A 25,059-nucleotide genomic window follows, 5' to 3' on the forward strand; every position below is an offset into this window, starting at 1 on the left:
CCTGGAGTTCATGGACAAAACCTTAGGTTGGGCTTTCTTTCTACGTAGATCTTAATATTAGACAGTGTAGGACCATCCCGAAAGTGGTCACCTTGTCGATGGTGGGATGGCTTATATGCTACTTTTTATCAAAAACAGTATTACCAAGAACCCTGTGTTATTTAAATGCACTTTTGCTTTTTACTCATTTAGTTACAGCAAGGTTTATGTTCATTGTGCTTCTTTTGTGCGCTTTATGGCCAATAGGAACATATGTTTATGTGCTGCATGTATACCAACTTAAACCAAGCAAGATTTTTGTGTTCTTTCTCTATATATATCTCTCAGGGTATTGACACCAGCTGCCAAAATGTTAAGGAAAAGAACGAGAAAAATTAGACAGCCAGAGTATAGGCTTTAATGCATGAAATATATAGGAGTACGTTCACACTGGCCATTCAACAGACAAAACCTAAGATGGAAGCAAAATAAGCAAATACCCTGCTGTAGATAATATAGAGTACTTAATAAACATTATTTTTGGTCAAAAGAGCATAAATGCCATCCCACCGCGTCAAGGTGCACCCAAACTGAGACAGTCCTATACCACCTCTAGTATTAAAATGTTAGGGATAATTAAAAGAAAAAACTCCATATATCAATTTATAAATATATGGATATTCAACATAGAAATCAGTCAAAAGATCCTTTTAGAATTAGGACTGTAATTGTAACAATCCAGCATAAGAAAATCAACAACTCACCTCACCTGTAATTGCTTCATCCAAGGAGCTCGGAAGCTTGAGCAGAGCATGTCAATATCCTACAAGTAAGAGAAAAGCCAGCAATCCATTCTTCTTGTGCAAACTCCACTTTATTGTTACTTTATTCCATACGTGCAGAAACCACTGAACACAGATCCGTAAATATGTGACGCGTTTCGGAAGCAGACTCCTTTATTCATAGCTGAAGCTGAATAAGAATAGAGGGCTTACCCACATTTCCCTATCCTTTAGGGTATCGTCACACAGTGCCATTTCGATCGCTACGACGGTACGATTCGTGATGTTCCAGCGATATCGTTACGATATCGCTGTGTCTGACACGCAGCAGCGATCAGGGATCCTGCTGAGAATCGTACGTCGTAGCAGATCGTTTGGAACTTTCTTTCGTCACTGGATCTCCCGCTGTCATCGCTAGATCGGTGTGTGTGACACCGATCTAGCGATGCGATCTAGCGATGCGTTCGCTTGTAACCAGGGTAAACATCGGGTTACTAAGCGCAGGACCGCGCTTAGTAACCCGATGTTTACCCTGGTTACCAGCGTAAATGTAAAAAAAAACAAACAGCACATACTTACATTCCAGTGTCCGTCAGGTCCCTTGCCGTCTGCTTCCCGCACTCAGTGACTGCCGGCCGTAAAGTGAAAGTAGAGCACAGCGGTGACGTCACCGCTGTACTGTGCTTTCACTTTACGGCCGGCAGTCACTGAGTGCGGGAAGCAGACGGCAAGGGACAGACACCGGAATGTAAGTATGTGCTGTTTGTTTGTTTTTACGCTGGTAACCAGGGTAAACATCGGGTTACTAAGCGCGGTCCTGCGTGCAGGGACGCCGGTGCTACAACCTAAATGTGAATCCAGCTCTAGGTTGAGGTAAAAGACTTGATAGAAAGCTCAGCATGATCTCTCTATGTCTTCCACTTCTGGCTTTCTCAATCTGTTCGTTAATCCTTCTCCCCTTCTCATCTTCATAGAGTATAATAGGAACTGTCACATAACTGCAGCCTGTCTGTGTTGAGCAAGATGTAATTGAGGTGTATTAACTTAATGTAAAGTGCTCAATTTCACTGCAGTGCCACCAGTGGTCATATGAAGTATTACACATTTACCATAAAAATCATTTTTTTTTCAGCTCTCCAGAGCATGAGAAACTCTTCATAGTTGTTCTTTGTTTCGACTCCACGAAGATGGTTCACGGTGAAGGATTCTTCTCAATTAATTCAAAGTTTTCAATTTTATAATTCTTCAGCTCGGAGCAATAAAAAATAAATTTGGATGCAAGAACTGATGAATCCAATCCAGAAAAAGATTAAAAAAAAGGCTGGTAGCTATTTTTTATTACTATAAATATTTTCTATCAATGAAAATTGACTTCTAATAACATCACTGTGGTTAATTGTGAGTACAGTCAACTTGCGAAAAGCTTTGACAGCGAGGAGTCCGCAGGAGGATATCTCTAGATAAGCATTCAAGTGTTCCGGGCAATGAGCTGTTCTCTGTGCCTGTACACACTGGAGGGATTGCACGGTCTGCGAGACAGAACTTGGCTCTATTAGAAGATCTGTTTCATTCCAAACAGGATTTATACATGACTTGCAAAATCAGAATCTAGTTCCAAATCTAACAATAACCAGTACAAGACAAGCCCCGGGATCAGCTCTCTCTTCACGTTTGGATCCTCTTGGCAGCACAAGATCAAAGACTCCACTGTCCTGCGCTACCCGACTGTATCTCTATCAAGGAAAAGTTCTGGGATGTAACCGAAGACCACCCATTGAGCTCATCCTGATATGTTGTATTCCTTCCGACAATGAATTCATAGGTGGTAGATTAAGTTATTCTGTGAGCACCAGAGAGGGTTTCTGTCAAACAGACATATGGCCTCAGATGAGGAGAACATCTCCTAGTTCTGAAAAGCTTCTCCTACCGTCACCTTGCCTATGAGATCAACTAACTCAACGCTGGGTAAGCCGGGCAGCTTGAGTCTCGGATAATCAATTTTTTTTCCACAATCAATTTTTTTCCCCCAGAATGTTCACATAGCAAATACTGTATTTTTCGGATTATAAGACGCACTTTTTCCCCAAAAAATTAGGTGGGGAAATGGGGGTGCGTCTTATAATGCGAATATACTTTACCGGCCACGGTGGAGCAGGGTCCCAGGGTCGTGGCTGGAGGAGGAAAGAGTGGAGCGTTGCTGCAGGCCGCAGGGGGTGTTCGGATGTGCGGCGCGCCGCTGCGGGTGGTGTCCGGTGCCGAGAGGGGGTTCTGCCGATATTTTGTGAAAGGCCAGAGCCCCCCGCAGTTTCATGGTTTCCTATGCGGTGGACTCCGGGAAAATGGCTGCCAGGTATAGCGCATGGGCAGAGGGAGATGATATCGGGATCAAGATCTCAGGAGATGAGATCTCAGCGCTGGTGCGTCTTATAATCCGGAGAGTCTTATAATCCGAAAAATGCGGTAAGTCCCACTTTTGGGCTCTCCAGTGTTCAGTCGTACTCTATGGAAACATAGCAGGAGGCAATGAGTTTCACTACAGCACCCCCTCAGGTGGAATTAAGTAATACACCAATCACATTAAAGGGAAACTGTCACCAAGTTTTTACCTTTTAATCTGAAAGCAGCATAATGTTGAGACAGAGACCTTGATTCCAGCAATGTGTCACTTACTGGGCTGCTTGCTACAGTTTTGATAAGTTTTATCAACAAGAGATTATCACTGCTGCCATGCAGTCCTCCATATTCATAAGCTTTGTATAACCCCATCCCCACCACTGATTAGCTGCTTTCTATGTACACTATACATGGACAGAAAGCAGCCAATCAGTGGTGGGGGTGGGGTTATATAGAGCTCAGCATTCAGAGAACTGCTAGATAAAATAGTGAGTTTACTAAAACTACAGCAAGCAGCCCAGTAAGTGACACATAACTGGAAGCAGTTATGCTTCTCTCAGATGGTGTAGTAAATTCTTGATGACATAGTTCCTCTATAGTGTTTTATTCCTTAAATCAGATTTTTATGTTAAATGTATTTTTGAAAATGATTTTTTTTTTCTTTTTGACAATTTCCATATCACTTTCTATATTTTAGACAGGTATCTAGCCCCAATATTAGACTAATACTTCCTGTTCCTTATGAGTAAACTTTTAAACAGGCTCATTATCATCACAGACTGGATTACAATTAAAAGTAACACCTGTATATACACTTGATAACACATGATCCAATATACACAATAGGTGATATCACAGCTCACCTCCTCCTCCTGTATATTGACTGATAACGCCTCTATATACAGTAGATAACACAGGATCCACCATACACAATAGGTGATATCACAGCTCACCTCCTCCTCCTGTATATTGACTGATAACGCCTCTATATACAGTAGACAACACAGGATCCACTATTCACAATAGGTGATGTCACAGCTCACCTCCTCCTCCTGTACAATGACTGATAACACCTCTATATACAGTAGATAACACAGGATCCACCATTCACAATAGGTGATGTCACAGCACACCTCCTCCTCCTGTACAATAACTGATAACACCTCTATATATAGTAAATAACAGGATCCACCATTCACAATAGGTGATATCACAGCTCACCTCCTCCTCATCCTGTACAATGACTGATAACACCTCTATATACAGTAGATAACCGGATCCACCATTCACAATAGGTGATATCACAGCTCACCTCCTCCTCCTGTTCAATGACTGATAACACCTCTATATACAGGAGATAACACAGGATCCACCATTGACAATAGGTGATGTCACAGCTCACCTCCTCATCCTGTACAATGACTGATAACACCTCTATATACAGTAGATAACACAGGATCCACCATTGACAATAGGTGATATCACAGCTCACCTCCTCCTCCTGTACAATGACTGATAACAACCCTATATATAGTAGATAACACAGGATCCACCATTCACAATAGGTGATGTCACAGCTCACCTCCTCCTCCTGTACAATGACTGATAACACCTCTATATACAGTAGATAACGCAGGATCCACTATTCAAATAAACAATGTCACAGCTCACCTCCTCCTCCTGTACAATAACTGATAACACCTTTATATACAGTAGATAACACAGGATCCACCATTCACAATAGGTGATGTCACAGCTCACCTCCTCCTCCTGTACAATGACTGATAACACCTGTATATACAGTAGATAACAAAAGATCCACTATTCACAATAGGTGATGTCACAGCTCACCTCCTCCTCCTCCTGTACAGTGACTGATAACACCTCTATATACAGTAGATAACACAGGATCCACTATTCACAATAGGTGATGTCACAGCTCACCTCCTCCTCCTGTACAATTACTGATAACACCTTTATATACAGTAGATAACACAGGATCCACCATACACAATATGTGATAGCACAGCTCACCTCCTCCTCCTCCTGTATAACGACTGATAACACCTCTATATAAAGTAGATAACACAGGATCCACCATTCACAATACGTGATGTCACAGCTCACCTCCTCCTCATCCTGTACAATGACTGATAACACCTCTATATACAGTAGATAACAGGATCCACCATTCACAATAGGCGATATCACAGCTCACCTCCTCCTCCTGTACAATGACTGATAACACCTCTATATACAGGAGATAACACAGGATCCACCATTGACAATAGGTGATGTCTCATCTCACCTCCTCCTGTACAATGACTGATAACACCTCTATATACAGTAGATAACAGGATCCACCATTCACAATAGGCGATATCACAGCTCACCTCCTCCTCCTGTACAATGACTGATAACACCTCTATATACAATAGATAACACAGGATCCACCATTCACAATAGGTGATGTCACAGCTCACCTCCTCCTGTACAATGACTGATAACACCTCTATACACAGGAGATAACATAGGATCCACCATTCACAATAGGTGATGTCACAGCTCACCTCCTCTTCCTGTACAATGACTGATAACACCTGTATATACAGTAGATAACACAGGATCCACTATTCACAATAGGTGATGTCACAGCTCACCTCCTCCTCCTCCTGTACAGTGACTGATAACACCTCAATATACAGTAGATAAGACAGGATCCACTATTCACAATAGGTGATGTCACAGCTCACCTCCTCCTCCTCCTGTACAGTGACTGATAACACCTCAATATACAGTAGATAACACAGGATCCACTATTCACAATATGTGGTGTCACAGCTCACCTCCTCCTCCTGTACAATGACTGATAACACCTCTATACACCTCTTCTGTTCTAGACAGAACAGAAGCATCTCTACTGGTCACAGAAGGTGCAAAAAGTGTCAGAGAACCTCCAAAAGCAGATGAGTGGAAGCATGTGACCAAAAGAAGCAAGAAGACCATGGAGAAATCACCAACCACACAACTGAAGAACCGATATCAAATCTTTGTAGAGGATGAAGATGGCACACCTAAGGATGAAGCAATACCAGCAAGCAAAAAAGAAAAGGGCACACAGCAACAAGTGACAGCAAAAAGTACAGCCAAGAAGCAACGAAGAGTGGTGGTGGTGGGAGACTCACTACTGAGAGGCACTGAAGCAGCCATCTGCAGACCGGACATAACTGCAAGAGAAGTATGCTGCCTTCCAGGTGCGATGATCAAGGATGTGACCGATAGGATACCAAAGCTCTTCAGCTCCAAGGACGTCCACCCATTTCTTCTGATACATGTTGGCACCAATGACACGGCAAGGAAGGACCTACCGACAATCTGCAAAGACTTTGAAGAGTTGGGGAAGAAAGTAAAGGAACTGGATGCACAGGTAGTTTTTTCTTCTATCCTTCCAGTAGACGGGCATGGCACCAGGAGATGGAACAGGATCCTTGATGCAAACAACTGGCTAAGACGATGGTGCAGACAACAAGGATTTGGATTCCTGGACCACGGTGTGAATTACTGGTATGATGGACTCCTCGCCAGAGACGGACTACACCTCAACAAACCTGGTAAACACACATTCGCCAGAAGACTCGCTACACTCATCAGGAGGGCGTTAAACTAGAAGAAGAGGGGACGGGAAGAAAAACATTAGACTCGAACAAAGACGACCCAGGAAAACATACTCAGAAGGGAGGTAAGAACATTTCTAAAACAATCCCCAGTGAGGAGATTGGAACAAAACAAAATCCTCTAAACTGCATGCTCGCAAACGCCAGAAGCCTGACAAACAAGATGGAAGAACTAGAAGCAGAAATATCTACAGGTAACTTTGACATAGTGGGAATAACCGAGACATGGTTAGATGAAAGTTATGACTGGGCAGTTAACTTACAGGGTTACAGTCTGTTTAGAAAGGATCGTAAAAATCGGAGAGGAGGAGGGGTTTGTCTCTATGTAAAGTCTTGTCTAAAGTCCACTTTAAGGGAGGATATTAGCGAAGGGAATGAGGATGTCGAGTCCATATGGGTTGAAATTCATGGAGGGAAAAATGGTAACAAAATTCTCATTGGGGTCTGTTACAAACCCCCAAATATAACAGAAAGCATGGAAAGTCTACTTCTAAAGCAGATAGATGAAGCTGCAACCCATAATGAGGTCCTGGTTATGGGGGACTTTAACTACCCGGATATTAACTGGGAAACAGAAACCTGTGAAACCCATAAAGGCAACAGGTTTCTGCTAATAACCAAGAAAAATTATCTTTCACAATTGGTGCAGAATCCAACCAGAGGAGCAGCAGTTTTAGACCTAATACTATCTAATAGACCTGACAGAATAACAAATCTGCAGGTGGTTGGGCATTTAGGAAATAGCGACCACAATATTGTGCAGTTTCACCTGTCTTTCACTAGGGGGACTTGTCAGGGAGTCACAAAAACATTGAACTTTAGGAAGGCAAAGTTTGAACAGCTTAGAGATGCCCTTAATCTGGTAGACTGGGACAATATCCTCAGAAATGAGAATACAGATAATAAATGGGAAATGTTTAAGAACATCCTAAATAGGCAGTGTAAGCGGTTTATACCTTGGGGGAATAAAAGGACTAGAAATAGGAAAAACCCAATGTGGCTAAACAAAGAAGTAAGACAGGCAATTAACAGTAAAAAGAAAGCATTTGCACTACTAAAGCAGGATGGCACCATTGAAGCTCTAAAAAACTATAGGGAGAAAAATACTTTATCTAAAAAACTAATTAAAGCTGCCAAAAAGGAAACAGAGAAGCACATTGCTAAGGAGAGTAAAACTAATCCCAAACTGTTCTTCAACTATATCAATAGTAAAAGAATAAAAACTGAAAATGTAGGCCCCTTAAAAAATAGTGAGGAAAGAATGGTTGTAGATGACGAGGAAAAAGCTAACATATTAACCCCTCTGTGACCTTAGACGTACTATCCCGTCGAGGTGCCCTGGGCTTATCTGACCCTGGACGGGATAGTACGTCATAGCCGATCGGCCGCGCTCACGGGGGGAGCGCGGCCGATCGCGGCCGGGTGTCAGCTGCTTATCGCAGCTGACATCCGGCACTATGTGCCAGGAGCGGTCACAGACCGCCCCCGGCACATTAACCCCTGGCACACCGCGATCAAAGATGATCGCGATGTGCCGGCGGTGCAGGGAAGCACCGCGCAGGGAGGGGGCTCCCTGCGGGCTTCCCTGAGCCCCCCGCAGCAACGCGATGTGATCGCGTTGCTGCGAGGGTCTCCTCACCTCCCTCCCTGCTCGAGCCCCGGATCCAAGATGGCCGCGGATCCGGGTCCTGCAGGGAGGGAGGTGGCTTCACAGAGCCTGCTCAGAGCAGGCACTGTGAAGCAGCCTGCACTCCTATCAGATCAGTGATCTGACAGAGTGCTGTGCAAACTGTCAGATCACTGATCTGTGATGTCCCCCCCTGGGACAAAGTAAAAAAGTAAAAAAAAAATTTTCCAAATGTGTAAAAAAAATAAAAAAAAATATTCCAAAATAATGAAAAAAAAAAAAAAATATTATTCCCATAAATACATTTCTTCATCTAAATAAAAAAAAAAAAACAATAAAAGTACACATATTTAGTATCGCCGCGTCCGTAACGACCCGACCTATAAAACTGTCCCACTAGTTAACCCCTTCAGTAAACACCGTAAGAAAAAAAAAAAAAAAACGAGGCAAAAAACAACGCTTTATTATCATACCGCCGAACAAAAAGTGGAATAACACGCGATCAAAAGGACAGATATAAATAACCATGGTACCGCTGAAAGCGTCATATTGTCCCGCAAAAAAAGAGCTGCCATACAGCATCATCAGCAAAAAAATAAAAAAGTTATAGTCCTGAGAATAAAGCGATGCAAAAATAATTATTTTTTCTGTAAAATAGTTTTTATCGTATAAAAGCACCAAACCATAAAAAAATGATATAAATGAGGTATCGCTGTAATCGTACTGACCCGAAGAATAAAACTGATTTATCAATTTTACCAAACGCGGAACGGTATAAACGCCTCCCCCAATAGAAATTCATGAATAGCTGGCTTTTGGTCATTCTTCCTCACAAAAATCGGAATAAAAAGCGATAAAAAAATGTCACGTGCCCAAAAATGTTTTCAATAAAAACGTCAACTCGTCCCGCAAAAAACAAGACCTCACATGACTCTGTGGACCAAAATATGGAAAAATTATAGCTCTCAAAATGTGGTATTGCAAAAAATATTTTTTGCAATAAAAAGGGTCTTTCAGTGTGTGACGGCTGCCAATCATAAAAATCCGCTAAAAAACTCGCTATAAAAGTAAATCAAACCCCCCTTCATCACCCCCTTAGTTAGGGAAAAATAAAAAAAAATGTATTTATTTCCATTTTCCCATTAGGGCTAGGGTTAGGGCTAGGGTTAGGGCTAGGGCTAGGGTTAGTGCTAGGGTTAGGGTTAGGGCTAGGGTTAGGGCTAGGGTTAGGGCTAGGGCTAGGGTTAGGGTTAGGGCTAGGGTTAGGGCTAGGGTTAGGGCTAGGGTTAGGGCTAGGGTTAGGGCTAGGGTTAGGGCTAGGGCTAGGGTTAGGGTTAGGGCTAGGGTTAGGGCTAGGGTTAGGGCTAGGGTTAGGGTTAGGGCTAGGGTTAGGGCTAGGGTTAGGGCTAGGGTTAGGGTTGGGGCTACAGTTAGGGTTGGGGCTAAAGTTAGGGTTAGGGTTTAGATTACATTTACAGTTGGGAATAGGGTTGGGATTAGGGTTAGGGGTGTGTCAAGGTTAGAGGTGTGGTTAGGGTTACCGTTGGAATTAGGGTTAGGGGTGTGTTTAGATTAGGGTTTCAGTTATAATTGGGGGGTTTCCACTGTTTCGGCACATCAGGGGCTCTCCAAACACGACATGGCGTCCGATCTCAATTCCAGCCAATTCTGCGTTGAAAAAGTAAAACAGTGCTCCTTCCCTTCCGAGCTCTCCTGTGTGCCCAAACAGGGGTTTACCCCAACATATGGGGTATCAGCGTACTCAGGACAAATTGGACAACAACTTTTGTGGACCAATTTCTCCTGTTACCCTTGGGAAAATACAAAACTGGGGGCTAAAAAATAATTTTTGTGGGAAAACAAAAAGATTTTTTATTTTCACGGCTCTGCGTTATAAACTGTAGTGAAACACTTGGGGGTTCAAAGTTCTCACAACACATCTAGATAAGTTCATTGAGGGGTCTAGTTTCCAATATGGGGTCACTTGTGGGGGGTTTCTACTGTTTAGGTACATTAGGGGCTCTGCAAACGCAATGTGACGCCTGCAGACCAATCCATCTAAGTCTGCATTCCAAATGATGCTCCTTCCCTTCCGAGCCCTCCCATGCGCCCAAACAGTGGTTCCCCCCCACATATCGGGTATCAGCGTACTCAGGACAAATTGGACAACAACATTTAGGGTCCAATTTCTCCTGCTAACCTTGGAAAAATACAAAACTGGGGGCTAAAATATAATTTTTGTGGAAAAAAAATATTTTTTATTTGCATGGGTCTGCGTTATAAACTGTAGTGAAATACTTGGGGGTTCAAAGCTCTCACAACACATCAAGATGAGTTCCTTAGGGGGTCTACTTTCCAAAATGGTGTCACTTGTGGGGGGTTTCTACTGTTTAGGTACATTAGGGGCTCTGCAAACGCAATGTGACGCCTGCAGACCATTCCATCTAAGTCTGCATTCCAAATGGCGCTCCTTCCCTTCCGAACCCTCCCATGCGCCCAAACGGTGGTTCCCCCCCACATATGGGGTATCAGCGTACTCAGGACAAATTGGACAACAACTTTTGGGGTCCAATTTCTCCTGTTACCCTAGGGAAAATACAAAACTGGGGGCTAAAAAATAATTTTTGTGGGAAAAAAATTTTGTTTTATTTTTATGGCTCTGCATTATAAACTTCTGTGAAGCCCTTGGTGGGTCAAAGTGCTCACCACACATCCAGATAAGTTCCTTAGGGGGTCTACTTTCCAAAATGGTGTCACTTGTGGGGGGTTTCAATGTTTAGGCACATCAGTGGCTCTCCAAACGCAACATGGCGTCCCATCTCAATTCCTGTCAATTTTGCATTGAAAAGTCAAACGGCGCTCCTTCCCTTCCGAGCTCTCCCATGCGCCCAAACAGTGGTTTACTGCCACATATGGGGTATCAGCGTACTCGGGACAAATTGGACAACAACTTTTGAGGTCCAATTTCTTTTCTTACCCTTGGAAAAATAAAAAATTGGGGGCAAAAATATAATTTTTGTGAAAAAATATGATTTTTTATTTTTACGGTTCTGCATTATAAACTTCTGTGAAGCACTTGGTGGGTCAAAGTGCTCACCACACCTCTAGATAAGTTCCTTAGGGGGTCTACTTTCCAAAATGGTGTCACTTGTGGGGGGTTTCAATGTTTAGGCACATCAGTGGCTCTCCAAACGCAACATGGCGTCCCATCTCAATTTCTGTCAATTTTGCATTGAAAAGTCAAACTGCGCTCCTTCCCTTCCGAGCTCTCCCATGCGCCCAAACAGTGGTTTACTGCCACATATGGGGTATCAGCGTACTCAGGACAAATTGGACAACAACTTTTGAGGTCCAATTTCTTCTCTTACCCTTGGAAAAATAAAAAATTGGGGGCAAAAATATAATTTTTGTGAAAAAATATGATTTTTTATTTTTACGGTTCTGCATTATAAACTTCTGTGAAGCACTTGGTGGGTCAAAGTGCTCACCACACATCCAGATAAGTTCCTTAGGGGGTCTACTTTCCAAAATGGTGTCACTTGTGGGGGGTTTCAATGTTTAGGCACATCAGTGGCTCTCCAAACGCAACATGGCGTCCCATCTCAATTCCTGTCAATTTTGCATTGAAAAGTCAAATAGCGCTCCTTCCCTTCCGAGCTCTCCCATGCGCCCAAACAGTGGTTTACTGCCACATATGGGGTATCAGCGTACTCAGGACAAATTGGACAACAACTTTTTGGGTCCAATTTCTCCTGTTACCCTTGGTAAAATAAAACAAATTGGAGCTGAAGTAAATTTTTTGTGTAAAAAAGTTAAATGTTCATTTTTATTTAAACATTCCAAAAATTCCTATTAAACACCTGAAGGGTTAATAAACTTCTTGAATGTGGTTTTGAGCACCTTGAGGGGTGCAGTTTTTAGAATGGTGTCACACTTGGGCATTTTCTATCATATAGACCCCTCAAAATGACTTCAAATGAGACGTGGTCCCTAAAAAAAAATGGTGTTGTAAAAATGAGAAATTGCTGGTCAACTTTTAACCCTTATAACTCCCTAACAAAAAAAAAAATTGGTTCCAAAATTATGCTGATGTAAAGGAGACATGTGGGAAATGTTACTTATTAAGTATTTTGTGTGACATATCTCTGTGATTTAATTGCATAAAAATTCAAAGTTTGAAAATTGCGAAATTTTCAAAATTTTCGCCAAATTTCCGTTTTTTTCACAAATAAACGCAGGTACTATCAAAGAAATTTTACCACTATCATGAAGTACAATATGTCACGAGAAAACAATGTCAGAATCACCAGGATCCGTTGAAGCGTTTCGGAGTTATAACCTCATAAAGGGACAGTGGTCAGAATTGTAAAAATTGGCCTGGTCATTAACGTGCAAACCACCCTTGGGGGTAAAGGGGTTAAACACCTTCTTCTCCACGGTATTCACGGTGGAAAATGAAATGCTAGGTGAAATCCCAAGAAACAATGAAAACCCTATATTAAGGGTCACCAATAGTGTTGAGCGATACCGTCCGATACTTGAAAGTATCGGTATCGGATAGTATCGGCCGATACCCGAAAAATATCGGATATCGCCGATACCGATATCCGATACCAATACAAGTCAATGGGACATCAAGTATCGGAATGTATCCTCATGGATCCCAGGGTCTGAAGGAGAGGAAACTCTCCTTCAGGCCCTGGGATCCATATTAAAGTGTAAAATAAAGAATTAAAATAAAAAATATTGTTATATTCACCTCTCCGGCGGCCCCTGGACATCAGCGGGAGGATCCGGCGTCCGGCACGGCTTCTTTCTTCAAAATGCGCGCCTTCAGGACCTGTGGAATGACGTCCCGGCTTCTGATTGGTCGCGTGCCGCCCATGTGACCGCCACGCGACCAATCAGAAGCCGCGACGTCATTCCTCAGGTCCTAGAAGGCGCTCATTCTAGGACTTTAGCTGAGGAATGACGTCGCGGCTTCTGATTGGTCGCGTGGCGGTCACATGGGCGGCACGCGACCAATCAGAAGCCGGGACGTCATTCCACAGGTCCTGAAGGCGCGCATTTTGAAGAAAGAAGCCGTGCCGGACGCCGGATCCTCCCGCTGATGTCCAGGGGCCGCCGGAGAGGTGAATATAACAATATTTTTTATTTTAATTCTTTATTTTACACTTCCGATACCGATACCCGATATCACAAAAATATCGGATCTCGGTATCGGAATTCCGATACCGCAAGTATCGGCCGATACCCGATACTTGCGGTATCGGAATGCTCAACACTAGTCACCAATCTAACCCAAGAAGAGGTGCGAAACCGGCTAAATAAGATTAAAATAGATAAATCTCCGGGTCCGGATGGCATACACCCACGAGTACTAAGAGAACTAAGTAATGTAATAGATAAACCATTATTTCTTATTTTTAGTGACTCTATAGCGACAGGGTCTGTTCCGCAGGACTGGCGCATAGCAAATGTGGTGCCAATATTCAAAAAGGGCTCTAAAAGTGAACCTGGAAATTATAGGCCAGTAAGTCTAACCTCTATTGTTGGTAAAATATTTGAAGGGTTTCTGAGGGATGTTATTCTGGATTATCTCAATGAGAATAACTGTTTAACTCCATATCAGCATGGGTTTATGAGAAATCGCTCCTGTCAAACCAATCTAATCAGTTTTTATGAAGAGGTAAGCTATAGGCTGGACCACGGTGAGTCATTGGACGTGGTATATCTCGATTTTTCCAAAGCGTTTGATACCGTGCCGCACAAGAGGTTGGTACACAAAATGAGAATGCTTGGTCTGGGGGAAAATGTGTGTAAATGGGTTAGTAACTGGCTTAGTGATAGAAAGCAGAGGGTGGTTATAAATGGTATAGTCTCTAACTGGGTCGCTGTGACCAGTGGGGTACCGCAGGGGTCAGTATTGGGACCTGTTCTCTTCAACATATTCATTAATGATCTGGTAGAAGGTTTACACAGTAAAATATCGATATTTGCAGATGATACAAAACTATGTAAAGCAGTTAATACAAGAGAAGATAGTATTCTGCTACAGATGGATCTGGATAAGTTGGAAACTTGGGCTGAAAGGTGGCAGATGAGGTTTAACAATGATAAATGTAAGGTTATACACATGGGAAGAGGGAATCAATATCACCATTACACACTGAACGGGAAACCACTGGGTAAATCTGACAGGGAGAAGGACTTGGGGATCCTAGTTAATGATAAACTTACCTGGAGCAGCCAGTGCCAGGCAGCAGCTGCCAAGGCAAACAGGATCATGGGGTGCATTAAAAGAGGTCTGGATACACATGATGAGAGCATTATACTGCCTCTGTACAAATCCCTAGTTAGACCGCACATGGAGTACTGTGTCCAGTTTTGGACACCGGTGCTCAGGAAGGATATAATGGAACTAGAGAGAGTACAAAGGAGGGCAACAAAATTAATAAAGGGGATGGGAGAACTACAATACCCAGATAGATTAGCAAAATTAGGATTATTTAGTCTAGAAAAAAGACGACTGAGGGGCGATCTAATAACCATGTATAAGTATATAAGGGGACAATACAAATATCTCGCTGAGGATCTGTTTATACCAAGGAAGGTGACGGGCACAAGGGGGCATTCTTTGCGTCTGGAGGAGAGAAGGTTTTTCCACCAACATAGAAGAGGATTCTTTACTGTTAGGGCAGTGAGAATCTGGAATTGCTTGCCTGAGGAGCTGGTGATGGCGAACTCAGTCGAGGGGTTCAAGAGAGGCCTGGATGTCTTCCTGGAGCAGAACAATATTGTATCATACAATTATTAGGTTCTGTAGAAGGACGTAGATCTGGGGATTTATTATGATGGAATATAGGCTGAACTGGATGGACAAATGTCTTTTTTCGGCCTTACTAACTATGTTACTATGTTACTATGTTATATACAGTAGATAACACAGAATCCACCATTCACAATAGGTGATGTCACAGCTCACCTCCTCCTCCTGTACAATGACTGATAACACCTCTATACACAGTAGATAACACAGGATCCACCATTCACAATAGGTGATGTCACAGCTCACCTCCTCCTCCTGTACAATGACTGATAACACCTCTATATACAGTAGATAACACAGGATCCTCTATGTATAATAGGTGATGTCACAGCTCACCTCCTCCCCCTATACAATGACTGATAACACCTCTATATACAGTAGATAACACATGATCCACCATTCACAATAGGTGATGTCACAGCTCACCTCCTCCTCCTGTACAATGACTGATAACACTTCAATATACAGTAGATAACACAGGATCCACCATTCACAATAGGTGGTATCACAGCTTACCTCCTCCTCCTGTACAATGACTGATAACACCTCTATATACAGTAGATAACCCAGGATCCACCATTCACAATAGGTGATGTCACAGCTCACCTCCTCCCCCTATACAATGACTGATAACACTTCAATATACAGTAGATAACACAGAATCCACCATTCACAATAGGTGATGTCACAGCTCACCTCCTCCTCCTGTACAATGACTGATAACACCTCTATACACAGTAGATAACACAGGATCCACCATTCACAATAGGTGATGTCACAGCTCACCTCCTCCTCCTGTACAATGACTGATAACACCTCTATATACAGTAGATAACACAGGATCCTCTATGTATAATAGGTGATGTCACAGCTCACCTCCTCCCCCTATACAATGACTGATAACACCTCTATATACAGTAGATAACACAGGATCCACCATTCACAATAGGTGATGTCACAGCTCACCTCCTCCTCCTGTACAATGACTGATAACACTTCAATATACAGTAGATAACACAGGATCCACCATTCACAATAGGTGGTATCACAGCTTACCTCCTCCTCCTGTACAATGACTGATAACACCTCTATATACAGTAGATAACCCAGGATCCACCATTCACAATAGGTGATGTCACAGCTCACCTCCTCCCCCTATACAATGACTGATAACACCTCTATATACAGTAGATAACACATGATCCACCATTCACAATAGGTGATGTCACAGCTCACCTCCTCCTCCTGTACAATGACTGATAACACCTCTATATACAGTAGATAACACAGGATCCACCATTCACAATAGGTGGTATCACAGCTTACCTCCTCCTCCTGTACAATGACTGATAACACCTCTATATACAGTAGATAACCCAGGATCCACCATTCACAATAGGTGATGTCACAGGTCACCTCCGCCCCCTATACAATGACTGATAACACCTCTATATACAGTAGATAACACATGATCCACCATTCACAATAGGTGATGTCACAGATCACCTCCTCCTCTGGAACAATGACTGATAACACTACTATATACAGTAGATAACACAGGATCCACCATTCACAATAGGTGACGTCACAGCTCACCTCTTCCTCCTGTACAATGACTGATAACACCTCTATATACAGTAGATAACACAGGATCCACCATTCACAATAGGTGACGTCACAGCTCACCTCTTCCTCCTGTACAATGACTGATAACACCTTTATATACAGTAGATAACACAGGATCCACCATTCACAATGGGATCTATCACAGCTCACCTCCTCCTCCTGTACAATGACTGATAACTCCTCTATATACAGTAGATAACACAGGATCCACCATTCACAATAGGTGATATCACAGCTCACCTCCTCCTCCTGTACAATAACTGATAAGACCTCTATATACAGTAGATAACACAGGATCCACCATTCACAATAGGTGGTATCACAGCTCACCTCCTCCTCCTGTACAATGACTGATAACACCTCTATATATAGGAGATAACACAGGATCCACCATTCACAATAGGTGGTATCACAGCTCACCTCCTCCTCCTGTACAATGACTGATAACACCTCTATATACAGTAGATAACACAGGATCCTCTATGTATAATAGGTGATGTCACAGCTCACCTCCTCCCCCTATACAATGACTGATAACACCTCTATATACAATAGATAACACATGATCCACCATTCACAATAGGTGATGTCACAGCTCACCTCCTCCTCCTGTACAATGACTGATAACACCTCAATATACAGTAGATAACACAGGATCCACCATTCACAATAGGTGGTATCACAGCTTACCTCCTCCTCCTGTACAATGACTGATAACACCTCTATATACAGTAGATAACCCAGGATCCATCATTCACAATAGGTGATGTCACAGCTCACCTCCTCCCCCTATACAATGACTGATAACACCTCTATATACAGTAGATAACACATGATTCACCATTCACAATAGGTGATATCACAGCTCACCTCCTCCTCCTGTACAATGACTGATAACACCTCTATATACAGTAGATAACACAGGATCCACCATTCACAATAGGTGGTATCACAGCTTACCTCCTCCTCCTGTACAATGACTGATAACACCTCTATATAGAGCAGATAACACAGGATCCACCATTTACAATAGGTGATGTCACAGCTCACCTCCTCCTGTACAGTTACTGATAACACCTCTATATACCGTAGATAACACAGGATCCACCATTCACAATAGGTGGTATCACAGCTCACCTCCTCCTCCTGTACAATGACTGATAACACCTCTATATAGAGCAGATAACACAGGATCCACCATTTACAATAGGTGATGTCACAGCTCACCTCCTCCTCCTGTACAATGACTGATAACACCTCTATATATAGTAGATAACACGGGATCCACCATTAACAATAGGTGATGTCACAGCTCACCTCCTCCTCCTGTACAATGACTGATAACCCATCTATATGCAGTAGATAACACAGGATCCACCATTCACAATAGGTGATATCACAGCTCACCTCCTCCTCCTGTACAATGACTGATAACACCTCTATATAGAGCAGATAACACAGGATCCACCATTTACAATAGGTGATGTCACAGCTCACCTCCTCCTCCTGTACAGTTACTGATAACACCTCTATATACAGTAGATAACACAGGATCCACCATTCACAATAAGTGGTATCACAGCTCACCTCCTTGTGGCATCAACACCTTTTTCCTGAGACCAATTTATTCCTAAGTTGCCCCGGCATGATCCGGATAGGGTCACAAACCTCCTAACTACAGGTATTTCGTTATGTATAAGCCTGGGAGGAACAACATGGTGGACAGTGGAACATGAGTGTTGCCAAGAGGGGTTTTTAGAAGACGCAAACAAATCATAAAAGCAAATCTTAAGCAACAGAGGGCCGGCAATGTCCTAACCATAGCTGTGCATTGCAGTGCTTTCCGCTATCTCGCGTCCTCTCCCAGCACTATGACTGTTTCTGTTGGAGCGATCATCTTGAGGTTTGCAGGCCTGGAGGTCCATCGCCATTGAGGTACATTTCACTAGGTGAGCAAATATCATTTTGGAGAATGTGCTCGGACTTACTGTGGGCTCTGGTGCTCCTTCTAAAAGGGCCCAAAATAGAAGAAAAAATAATAAAAATAGAGTGGATTTTTTTTTTGTAGAGGAGAGGTCTGGTTCCGTGCTGCAGATCTGCTTAGTGGACAGGATTGCTTTTGTATCGATCTGCTGCAGTAGAAAACAGAATCACAATAAGGTATCCAGACCGGTTAATTATTCATGTCCCAAAGAATACAATAAAAGCCAACTGCAAATTATAACCCTTTATTTCCCGGATTCAGCCTCACTCATTGCGCATTGTTTTACTTAACACTAATCTATATTATTATGTAATGTAGTAAAACGTAGGATATGGGGTGCAGAAATAGGTATTCAATTAAAGGGACGCTCAGAATTGAATTTCATGGGAGTGAGGGCTCATGCAGACAACGGAAAAATCTTACGCCCCCATGTTGTTCTATGGGGCAAAATTGTTATGGGTCAGTGGAAAAATTCAGACCACGCTCCGGTGACATCCAAGTGTGGTCAGATTATCACAGACTGATAGAATGGCATTTTTTTATTTTATTCTGATCATCCAAGAAAATCGGATCACATTTTGATCATACTCTGATGCTCTGATTACAATCTGACTGCACGCTCTAATTACATGTTGATCACGCTCTGATCGCGCTCTGATTACACTCTGATCACACTCTAATCACGCAATGATCACGCAATGATCACATACAGAATCACCCAATCTATCAATATATAAAAATAATTCAATGATGTGATGAAAAAAAATCAAAACGCCAGGATTACGTTCTTTGGTCGCCGTAACATTGCATTAAAATGCAATAACGGGCGATCAAAACATAGTATCCACTCCAAAATCGTATCAATAAAAATTTCAGCTGGGCACAGAATAAATAAGCCCTCAACCAACCCGAGATCACGAAAAATGGAGACGCTATGGGTCTCAAAAAATGGTGCTTTTTTCTAGAAACTTTATATTTTTTTCACCACTTAAATAAAAAAAATATATACATGTTTGGTATCTACTGTTAGGAGTCGAGTTTCCTCTGCTGCACAGGGGGAATCTCGATCCGTGTCTGCTGCGGTCTCCCATTCAGTATCGGCTGCAGTGGGCTCTGCTCAGCAGAGACGTCGCTCCCAGCGTCTCGCTGGGGCTGATTCGGTGCATAGGGTCACTACTGCCTTTTCTGGCTTTCCTATGGTACCCTGCACTGATCTGCGGTGAGCGAGCCTCTCTGGGACTAAGTCCTTGTTTACTCACACTGAGCATGCCCAGGGCAGGGTCTCCCATTGGAGGTCGAGGGCCACATGTTCAGTCACATGCTCAGGTGCTGCAGTACATTCCATTGGTCCTTCTGGAAGGTCCTGAAAGGGCAAAAACTTCAGTAGCAGCTCCCTGTGCTGCAACTATATAAACTGCGCATGACCGCACGGCAATGCGCTAGTATTGTCTTGTAAATATGTGCGTGTGTTGTGAGTGAAAGTCGCTCTTTAAATAACCCTCCCTATTGAATGTCTGTTCGCGGAAGGTGTATGTTGCTATCTAGCGCCCGACTTATCCAACAGCTAAACTAAAAAGAAAGAATGGACTACAGAAAGGCTCGCACAACCATATATAATATGAAAAATGCAAAAACGTTTACTCAAAACACCAAAACACAACGAATAAAAACACTAAAAACACAATATCCTATATATAAATCACCCACATATATATATATATGCCTATGGGAAGTAAATCCATATGGCTGTATCACATATATCATGCAAAAAACTGAATTAAGCATAGGACATAATACCTCAGACACTATAACGGCTGGAATTAGGGACCACATAAATATGATGTTTCACCATGACTCAGTATGAAGAAAATTCCCCCTAATGAAGTCTGGATGAAAAGACAGGTAATAGTAAGGTATAAACCTATACAGACCTAGAGGGTACCGTAGCACCAAAGTATCAATCAGTGCAGCTAGATAGTGGAGGAGCAGAGCCGTCACCCGCACCTCAACCAGCCATGGGATCCGAAACAAGAATCCAAGCCTAAGTGTCCGGCATATGGATACAAGAAATAGGGAAACAAGAAAACGCCCAACGCGTGTCGCCGCCGCAGCGGCTTCGTCAGGGGAAGTGAGCGTAGTGGTGATCGAATCCTACGTTTATACTAACCGGTAATCGTCCGGAGTGTGATCAGCTGGGTCGCCGCCATGCAGAAGGCGGAAGTAGGGAGGCGTGCGCTAACCGCGCAGAGGGAGGAATGGGACCGGAAGTACACAGAAGTCTCCATGGAGATGAACGGCGTCTGCGCAAAGCCGACTCAATCCTGAGTCGCATTGCGCAAGCGCCAAAGAGAACATACCCGGACTTAGAGAAACAAGTCAAAACCGGCAAAGTATAGGGAAAAGGGGGGGAAGAGAAACCATGTTATCAAAATAGCAAATATGATATAATAGAATATAAGGGGGACCATCTGACTAGAAAACCGGTGGGGCACCTGAGGAATGAAAAAGGAATTAATCAAGGAATACATCCCAAACGGAGAACATACTTATGGAAATGACAATAATAAGCGCCCATATGGATATGTAAATATAATCAAACAATCCACATGGCAGATAGAGCACCTAAAAAGGGAGAGAATCAAGGTGAATACAACAAGTCACAATATAGGAACAAACACATGGTCACATTAAATGCCTACAAAAAGAATGTATAGAGTGTATATAATAATCGATGGACCAATCTGGCATATCCAAGATGTGCATGTTGCTTCTCCCATACGCTAGTGCGACCAAAAGTTAATAACATATATTGTCCATATATTTCCCAATGGAAAAGTTCCAAAGTCTTGCCAGAATAGTCCATAGGCTCTGCTCCAAGAAAAATTCTTCGTCAAGATGTTCATATTCCACAGTCGTGCGGGAAAAAGTCCAAGGCACATAATCAAGACCAACCAGGTCATGTACATAACGACAATGCCCGTCCTAAGTCCACACCATATGATGTCCAGATGGAAGGATTTGGTTCACATCCAATGTTGAAAAGATGGCTTGTCCACATATCTCATGATACCTCATACAATTGCCAGATCCCAAGGCACGATCCAATACCAGTCCATCCAATTCCCAAATGATAGAGGAGTAGATGGCAAAACCATACGAACAAATCGCACTATCCTGAAAATAAAATGTACAATGATGTCACAAATAAATAATCCACTGATCACCATGGGAAAGAGATGATAAGGAAAAAGTCACAGGTCAACAGCCTAGGAATCCCGTAAAAAGTAGCTCCTCATTCAATCCAAGAGGGGCCACAGTTTGTAGTAGGAAAATCCACCTAGATTCTACTTGCAAGAGATTCCTATGCTTGTCCCCGCCCCTTTCATTGCGGGTAATCCTTTGTAGGCCCACCACCTGCAAATTCGCAGAGGAGCCCCTATGATGTACCAAAAAGTGTTCAGACACTGGAGTAAGGGCCCTTCCTTTCCTAGAGTCCGAAGCCGCTAGATGTATCGTGGAAATATGCTTCTGGACCCGTTTCCTCAGCTCTTGCGATGTCTGACCGACGTATATCATTTTGCAAGGGCAAATGAGGGCGTAAATTACATCCCTAGACCTGCAATTGATATATGCCTTCAGAGGAAGCCTACTAGAGCGAGTAGGGTGAGTAAAAAAGTCCCGCGTCACCACCATGTGAGGACAGATGTTGCAGTCCCCACATGGAAATGAGCCCCTAAGGATGATACCCCTATTCAACCTCGTTGTAGGTCTATTGAAGTGGCTCCTAGTGAGTAAGTCCCTTAAATTTGGTGCTCGCCTTGCTGTCATAAGGGGTCGCTCACTAGTAATATCCGCTGTTTGCAGGTCTACTCGTAATATCTGCCAGTGTTTGGATAAGATGTCACTGACCTGTGTCCAGCTGCTGTTAAAGTCAGTGATGAATCTGGTTTGTGTCTCCTGACACCGTCTCCTGGAGGCCAAAAGAGATCTCTGGTCCTGACTTCTTGCCCTTTGATAGGCCGTGGATATGACACGTTTCGGATAGCCCCTCTGCTGAAAGCGATCCGTTAGATCCCGAGCCTGGATCGAGAAATCAGAATCGCGAGTACAGTTACGCCTAACACGTAAAAACTGTCCTGTGGGAACACCCACCTTGGTATGCCAGGGATGAAAGCTTGTAAATGCCAATAGTGAATTCGTTGCCGTTGGCTTACGGTAAAGGCTCGTCGCCAAACCGTTTCCCTGGGAAAAAAATCTTCAAATCCAGAAAGGTGATCTCACTAGCAGAAAAGGAATATGTAAGATAGATGTTATAGGGATTGGAATTTAGGTGATTAAGAAAATCAACACAATCCTCTGCAGTGCCCTTCCATAAGATGAAAATGTCATCTATAAAGCGAAACCAGGCGTGGACGTGGGTCGCGAATGATGGTGACAAATAGACGAAACATTCTTCCCACCAGCCTAGAAAGAAGTTCGCATAGGCTGGTGCACATTTCGCGCCCATCGCCACGCCTGATCGCTGCAGATAATACACCCTATCAAAGAGGAAAAAATTGTGATGGAGAACGAAGGTAAGCAAATCAAGTAAGAAGGAGTCATGGCCTCTATCCATAGAGCTGTTCTTATTTAAAAAATATGCCACCGCCTCCGTCCCCTCTTTATGTCCAATGTTGGAGTAGAGTGACTCTACATCGCATGTAACTAATAAATAGTTCTCAGGGAGTTCAATCTGCCCACATATGTCAATAAAGTGCGAGGAGTCACGGACAAAAGAGGGAAGAGACGAGGCGATAGGTTGGAGGAAGAAGTCCAGGTACTCACCCGCCCTTTCGCACATGCTGCCCATACTGGAGACAATAGGTCTACCGGGAGGTCTATTACTATCCTTATGGATTTTCGGCAACATGTAGAAAGTTGCCGTAACCGGGTTGGCCACCCACAGGTACTGTTTCTCTTGTTGAGTGATGATGGAAAGCTGTGAAGCCCTACAGAGAAGCTGTTCGTATTTAGAAAGAAAAAGAGAAGTGGGGTCAGATGGAAGTCTTTGATAGTATTGGGTGTTATTAAGCTGTCTTTTGGCCTCAGCTTCATAAAGTTGCACGGACCATAACACCACATTGCCACAAGGTGCTGCAGTACATTCCATTGGTCCTTCTGGAAGGTCCTGAAAGGGCAAAAACTTCAGTAGCAGCTTCCTGTGCTGCAACTATATAAACTGCGCATGACCGCACGGCCATGCGCTAGTATTGTCTTATATATGTGTGTGTGTTGTGAGTGAAAGTCGCTCTTTAAATAACCCTCCCTATTGAATGTCTGTTCGCGGAAGGTGTATGTTTGCTATCTAGCGCCCGACTTATCCAACAGCACGTAACACACATCTCAGCGTCCAGTTGATGTGTCCGCCAGTACGGCGCCGTGCGCTTCCTCTGCGCTTTCCTTACCCAAGCCTGGGTGGTTAGTGGCGTCCGTCAGTTCGGCACCGCACGCACTCTCATGCCTTATTTACTATTTCAATAGTTTCCTTACACACCCAGTTGCGGTGTTATGCCAGTAGTGGTCTAATCGGACTTCAATCCTAGTTGGCGTTGTGTTCGCTGACTTATTGCTCACGCTCTATGTGCGGTACCGCGGTCCTGTGACGCAACAGGATCGCTTCCTTCACGCAGGGTGAAGTTAACCCTTGTATGTATACTTATAGTACCGCCATAAAGTCCGTCTTACTTAGCAGCAGATATTTTCCTGCACGGTGGATCCCGGGTTGCGAACGCACCAATTCCATCTAATAAACTATATATTTGGTGCGTTCCGCCAACCCTAATATCTACAAACTCATAATGACCTGGAAAATCATAATGGCAGGTAAGATTTAGCATTTTGTGACCATGGTAAAAAAAAAAAAAATATTGTGTAATTGTGCTTTTTTTGCAATTTCAACAAAACAAAATTATAATATCATTAAAAAGTGAATTTATTTCAGTTCTTCAATACTAAAAGTGAAACTCCTATATTATATAGAGTCATTACACACAGTGTGATCTATTTCAAGTGTTTATTTCTGTTAATGTTGATGATTATTGCTTACAGCCAATGAAAACCCAAAAGTCATTATCTCAGTAAATTAGAATACTTTATAACACCAGCTTGAAAAATAATTTTAAAAT

Source organism: Ranitomeya imitator, chromosome 7 (genome assembly GCF_032444005.1).
Source record: "Ranitomeya imitator isolate aRanImi1 chromosome 7, aRanImi1.pri, whole genome shotgun sequence".
NCBI classification, from domain to species: domain Eukaryota; kingdom Metazoa; phylum Chordata; class Amphibia; order Anura; family Dendrobatidae; genus Ranitomeya; species Ranitomeya imitator.